The following is a 6,639-nucleotide window of genomic DNA, read 5'->3' as shown; positions in this document are numbered from 1 at the left end:
TTCAATGTTGTGTTTGTCACGCCGAAATAATGGCCACATTTTGCTTTCGAGAGAGCATTGTTGGGAGGGAGAGGACAACTATGGAAAAGCAAAAACAGAGTTTTGTATGGAGTTGTAATGGATTCGTATTAGGCACACTCGCAACTTCTTGGGAGGCAACACTATTATTAACACAACGCAACACTTAACATAGGGTGGTGACCACCGACCTATTCTCGCTCACACACACCATCACTCACTAACACTGACTCTCGGATACTAGTGTGGCCAAGCCAGGAGGGCTACTGGTTGGCCACGCTGACTTGAGGCTTGACTCTTCTTCACGAGGCGTCTTCATGAGGCATCTTCTTCCCGGACACGAGCAGCCCCGAACCCGGTGCGGAGGCCGCTTATATGCGCCTCGGCGTGTCCGGGCCACACCCCGGCCACGCCCACCTTCGAGAACTCTCGAGAAGCTCCTCTCCTGTCCACGTGGCACCCAAGGTGCCCCTGGGGCCCCCGGCCCCAACCTTAAATCCCGTCTCGTGTCCAGCCGGGTTCACTCAAGAGTGCCACGGCCTCACACAACCCCCGCGGCACTCACCCACGGCCTCCAGATCCCCTGAACCGGCCATGACGTCATTCCCCTATCCAGACGGGATGACGTCATGTGTGTATGTGTAGACCCGTGTGGTAGTGAAGCTCCCCCGCATAGTGATGTCACGCGTCTGTGTGTGTGCACGGGAATGACGCTACAAGTCACTACAGAGTGATAGGCCATGTAGCTTCTATACAGCGCCATGCAGCTGAAAAAAAGGGTATGTTCCTGGACTAATTCAGAGTAAGACCTCTGCTCTGAAATCGGAGCTGGTCATAACCCAATTGGCCAGGTATGGGAACACCTCCACTCTTTCCACAACTGCCTATCATGCGGAGTTGAGGGGGGTGGAGTACTTGAAGATATACAAAATATCCAGGCAGGTATTGCTTAGATTTGGTAGGGCAAATGGTAAGGCCCTACCTCTTATTAGAACGATCCAGGTTCTCCATCAGACTCTCCCACTCCTCGAAGTGAACAGCCATTACGAGATCATCATCACCACCATCGTCAGCACACAGATCATCAGTTGTTCTCTCTCCTTCTAGATCAAGAAAAACCGTGCGGCATGTTACACGTAAAAATTGTTACATCACGATTCGTAGATGGAAGTACATTTTAATACAGGCAGACCTCGCTTAGCGTGCCCCCGTAAAACACTGATTCGTTATTGTGATAGGTGTGGGGCCAAATTTTCTGTACTGACTTCTAACGCCAAGCAAACTTCTCAACATTTGTGCATTTCTCCTGTTTCCTTCTCCGTGCGGAACCCTGATGCTTGGAAAAGATCAAACACCTTAATGCAAAACGGAGCTGAGTCCCGAGACTCAATGTGACTTTTGTGGGTACATCAAGGATATTTCTAGGTTTGATTATTTACATGATTCAGCCCAGCAGCTGCACTGCGATGTGCCAGCCTTGCCACTGCGTCATGGTGGTGGTGATAAAACCGATTCGGAATCAAATATTCAGTTTGCGTCGTGATTTTTTATTTTAAAAGTGTTAATTAAACGAGTTCCGGTGAAGTCATGGCCGAGTGAGCACTTTATAGGGGGCCTATGAAAAGCTTGTTTTCTACTTTAGAGCTTCCTAGGGTGTTCCACAGACTGCTTAGGTGTAGGCGCCTCAGTAAGCAATTCGAGCCTGACCTCATGGCTAGGTCAAGGGGACTTCCTCTCCGTATCGTCGTGCTCCATTGAAGACATCCCCCGGGAAAAAAGCCATGGGTTCGTCTCTGCTGGCCTCTCCGTTCAAGTTGACACCGAAGACACGAGTGGGAGGAACGAGAGCTCTTATAATCCCTTCTGGAAAAAAAACCGAAGAGAATACTGGCCTGCTTCAGGTCCCCAACGAGAGGTCGAGAAACTTTTGAGCAGGGTAGAGAAGCAGGAGGCAGCCATATACGACCCTTCACACTACGCTAGACGAGCAGAGTGGCGAAATGAAGACCCACGAAGCCAGGCTGCTGGAGCTTGAGGAGGCACACAACAGACTGGCCGGTAAGGGACGGGAGTGCCAAGTGAAAGCGTACAGCCTCCCGGAGGGGGTCGAGGGCAACGCTCCTCAAGGTGCTCTTTGTAAGCACTTACAAAAAATATCCGCAGACTACCTGCTGGATCTCCTCTCTGTTTCAAAGAACAAATTTGACCTCAGGTCTTCACTCATTTACCAGCTTCACATTCCCTATTGCCGTACAAAAACTGGAGGAAGGCCCTTTGCTATTGATGCCCCCAGGGTCTGGAATGCTATTGCCAATAAACTGCAACTTGAATCGCTACCAATGAGATATTCTCTCAAAACTGCTCTAGAGGAGTTGTACACCCCTAGCTGCCACTGCTATTCATTGGCTTAAAATAAAATAATGTTTTCGCTCCGGATGACGCTGCAAAGTATTATCTGTATTTTGATTTAGCGTGCTGATCTTAAAGGTGCATTGAAAAATTTGCTACTCCGACTGATGCTTCTGTTGTTGTGGAGTAACTCATGCAGCCACCTAAGGGCTCTATGATTTGGTGTTACATGTTATTTATGTAGTTTATTGTACATATTCGGTCACAGTCCCTGTGATCACTGTCATGTTGCAATTATGGCTTTATTTTTTTAATTCGAAAAGTTTTTTGGTTTGGACATGTTTGTTTTGTTGTAGTACGGAGTTAGACTGATGGCCTTATTCTAAGTTTTCCTGTGGTTGATGTTGTTGTTTGAATTGCATCCCACTGGGATTTTTGCACACAGCGTTGGTGTACGGTGCTTTTTCAGGAATATTTTGCTGTTTTTCATGGATTTTCTGTTTGCAAAGTCACATAGTCACTTTAAGATGTTTTTCTTGTTCGTGTTTTTGTTTTTTTTGTTTGTTGTGGCTGGACCCGATTCAAGAGCCGAATGGCTCACAGGGCTATACCAAAATAAATCAACTGAAACAAACCACGACCCTCTACAACAATTCGATAAACACGCTGCAGTTTGAAGTTTATCAGAGCGGGAAATGCATTCGTTTAAAGGGTACATGTTTGACCGTGTTAGTTGTGTAAGATGTATGCTGTTAATTACGCTGCAAAATAGTTTGATATGATAGATGTGTAGTGAGCTCAAACGGAAACTCAGACGTACTTTTGGAGGCAACACATTTATTAACTTTACCACGTTAACACGAAGGGGTAACTGCCCCTTCACCAGATAGTACTCTATGGTGGTGGACCACCAGGCTATCCACACTAATCACACGTAACTAGCTACAACGGACCGGACCACAGCTCGGGTCCGGGTCCTCAAAGTTGGAGACTCTTTAGAACGTGGAGCAGGGACGTGAAGTCTTCTGAATGAACAACAGCAGCCGGTCCCACTGGGGGCCCGGCTGATATTCTGTGTGGCGGGGCTCGCTCTGCCCCTAGCCACGACCACCTCGAATTCTCGATGAGGATCTCCAACTGGCCACGTGATCACCCCAGCATCTGGAGAAGCAAGCACATCTGTTGCAAGACCAAGCTGAGCATCTTAAGACCATGCGGGTTCAGTAACAGCTTTATTTGCATGCCTGTGAGACTTGGGCATTAAAAGAAGACTAACAGAGATAACATATTGGCACTCGAAATGTATTGCTACAGGATGCCGCATCTAAGCTGGACCCAAAGAGTGACAAACGTAGAAGTGAGAAAAAGGTTGCACGTAGAAAAAGACAACCTGATGATGATGCAGGCAGTGATGAGAAGGAAACTGCCACTATTTGGACAACAACAGGACAATTTAAAGTGTGTTGTTCAGAAAAATGGAAGGAACTGGCAAGAGAGGAAGAGGTAACAGAGAATAGTTTGACGACGACATAATTAAGAGATTGGTGCCAGAAGATGTGACCACTACTAGAGCCAAGACAGAGAGGAAAGTGGAAACAACAAATGACGAAATGTGCAGTGGACACCTACTATGAGCTATCTGCTCATGTAGTTTTTGAATTCACTTTTGCACCACATTCCCCCGACTAACGTGCAGTATTTTCCCCACGTAAGGTTTGAGGGTTAACGCCACTGGTAAGACAAGTCACAGCAACCTGAACTGTGAACAAAAAAAGAAAAGTTTGACAATGCGAGAGGATGATCCAGATTCGTGACATTGTTGTTAAAGCTGACGTTGTCCCGTCTTTTGCTGATCATTTAACTGCTGCTGCTGATGATGATGTGTGGTGCCACAGCAGCGAAGCAGCTCCGTCGGAGCCGTGCCTGCCACTGTGATGCCGCAGCAGCGAAGCCGTCCTGCCGACTCCGTGGCCGCCACCTCCGAGCGACGGGGCCGACGCTGCTCTTCCCTCACCACCCCCCACATGAACACACACACACCCCCACATAGAGCCCCGAGGGGAGGTCACCTGGTCGACAGGTTTTCACCCAGAAGCCCCCTCATGGGACCAAACTTCACGGTTTCCTACGATCAGGGAATTGGGCGACCTCCCCCGAGGCTAGTGTGCACTGCGGCGCCGTGACTTGGGTTATAATTACATAGTCACGACGGGGCTGCTGAGCCACCGCGGATAGGAGACAACCAAAACACACACTGGTCAGCAGGCAGGTAAGGGGTGGGGTGGAGTAGCGAGCGGCGGGAAGGCAGGGGGGCCCTCTCCCTGCACAGCGTGTGTACGTGTGTGATTAGCGAAGAGTGGGAAATCCGAGGCTCCTGATTGGATGAGAGGCCAGCGGATTAGCGGCACGTTACCTTTGATGTAGGCACAATAAAAAGGGCAGGGAAGGTAGGGGCCAGGTAGTCGGGTTCTTCTGGAGTCAAGGATCGGAGGAGTCATCGTGCCTGCTACTGGAATGTCCGTGAGACGAGTCGCAGCGCAGCCAGGCCTCGTTCTCAGCCAGGACTACGTGCAGCCTCGCCTTTCCATGGCTACCTGCACCTCGGAGTCGAACCGTGAGTACGGAGGAGAGAGGTGAGATAAAGGGGAATATCCCTTAGGGAGAGGGATTGGGGAGAGACGGGGACAGATTGAGTCCTAGACCGCCGGGAGATAGGTTAGACCTGCCCTGCTGGCCCACACTGACGTGGGTAGTTTAGCTTCATTATTCTCGGGGGAATAAAGCACCGGTAGTCAATGAACCTCGTCGTGTCGTCCCTGCGAGTGCGGAGAGGGGTGCATGGTACTGTGAGCCTTCTCGTCGTGGTATCCTGTGTTTGCGTACGAGCGTGTATTTTACCCGCGTGTGTGCGCTCGCCACTGTGTAGCTCGTAGTTAACGTGTACGGGTGGTGAGCGGCGTTGGACTTGTACGAGGGTACGTGAGATTACTCGTGCGACCTTTGGTTAGCGTGTGCGAGAGGTGCAGCGGCGGCGTACTGTGAGTGTGGTCGTACAGCCCTTTAAATCAGCTCCGGGGCATCTCCTCCAATCGGCGGCACGCGTACGAGTGACGCCCCCGCCCTCTGATCCCCGGCCCCGGGTCCCGCGCGTGCGATTGGTGCGCGGCGCCGGGCAGGTAGCCGCGTCGAATTTTGGTGGCTGCGGGCGCGTACGGCGTGCATAGCGTTTAGAGGAGCACGCGAGGGGGAGCAGGTGCGAATGAATCCCAGGTGGCTACGCGCCAGCCACGGATCATGCCCCGAGGGGCCCCAGCGAAGGGGGGGGGGGGAGTCGGTGAACAGCAACCCTCCCAGGACACGGAAGAGGGGAGCAGTGGATCCCACATGAGCGAGGGGATGGGGGTCAGCCTCCCCGACAGATGCTGATGATGCTACTGCTGTTTCTGATCATGTAACTGCTGCTGTAACACTAGATGGAGAAATGCACGATATGCTAAAATTACGTTTATACTAAATTTAGGAAACAGAAAATATGTAAATAGGGAGTTTCGGTTACATTTTGCATTAACGTGCAGTCATTTCCCTATGCAAGGCTCCAGATTAAAGTGACCCGGAATACATCTCCAGTGAAGTTCTCTGGCTTTGTGCATGCACAACAACCTCAACTCTCGACAACAGATTAAGTTTTACGGTAAAGGAGATGATGGCCGTCATGATCAGGATGCTGAAATTACATTGCTGTCGCTGCTGCTGTTGACATTGATGTTGTTCTGATGACGATGATGTAGCTGCCGCTATTGCTGCCGTAGCACTAAATGTAGAAATGCAATAAATGCAGTAATCGCGTAACGTTTTGATAACTGTATGGCAAGTAGGAGTTTTATTTCACTTTTGCATAACATTCCTCCGACTGACTGGATTTGAAGTTTTCGTGACTGCAGGGATTACTCTTTGGTTTTTTCGGTAATGTCACGAATAAATAAGAAATAATAAAATAACATAATAGCGTACGACGTTTCGTTTGCAACACAAGCAGCCATCATCAGGTACAGACGAGCTAAATTCTGAGAGAGGGGAGACACATAACCTCAGATTTATATACAGCCACCCAAGTAGGGGGAACTGACACAGATACAACAGGGGACACAGAGAGAAGCATACCAGACAAACAGGGTTACGGAGTCTCAAGATTTTCTTTCCGGAAGGGTCCTGCGAAGTTTTTTTCACTGGAGGGGAGCGATGTTGCTACTGCTCCCTGCGATCCTGATTGAG

General features: G+C 49.8%; 1 protein-coding gene across 2 annotated transcripts in view; it reads left to right on the top strand.

Annotated features, from left to right (window-relative positions):
• The window catches only part of LOC116955731 (uncharacterized), a 28,963-nt gene that overhangs the window by 8,140 nt on the left and 14,184 nt on the right, over window positions 1-6,639 (top strand). Inside the window, exon 1 of one of the 2 annotated variants that reach the window (XM_076053522.1) lies at window positions 4,956-6,058. The exons of the other annotated variant lie outside the window; for it this stretch is intronic. The gene's annotated coding sequence lies outside the window, so the exon portion shown is untranslated. Of the gene's footprint in view, window positions 1-4,955; window positions 6,059-6,639 lie in introns of those variants that run through there. 2 annotated transcript variants of the gene reach the window in all.

This window comes from Petromyzon marinus, chromosome 61 (assembly GCF_048934315.1).
Source record: "Petromyzon marinus isolate PM22_M1 ecotype Great Lakes invasive population chromosome 61, UKy_Petmar_22M1.pri1.0, whole genome shotgun sequence".
NCBI classification, from domain to species: Eukaryota; Metazoa; Chordata; class Hyperoartia; order Petromyzontiformes; family Petromyzontidae; genus Petromyzon; species Petromyzon marinus.
The sequence above is the reverse complement of the archived record's forward strand: the minus strand, read 5'-3'. Positions and strand labels throughout refer to the sequence as shown.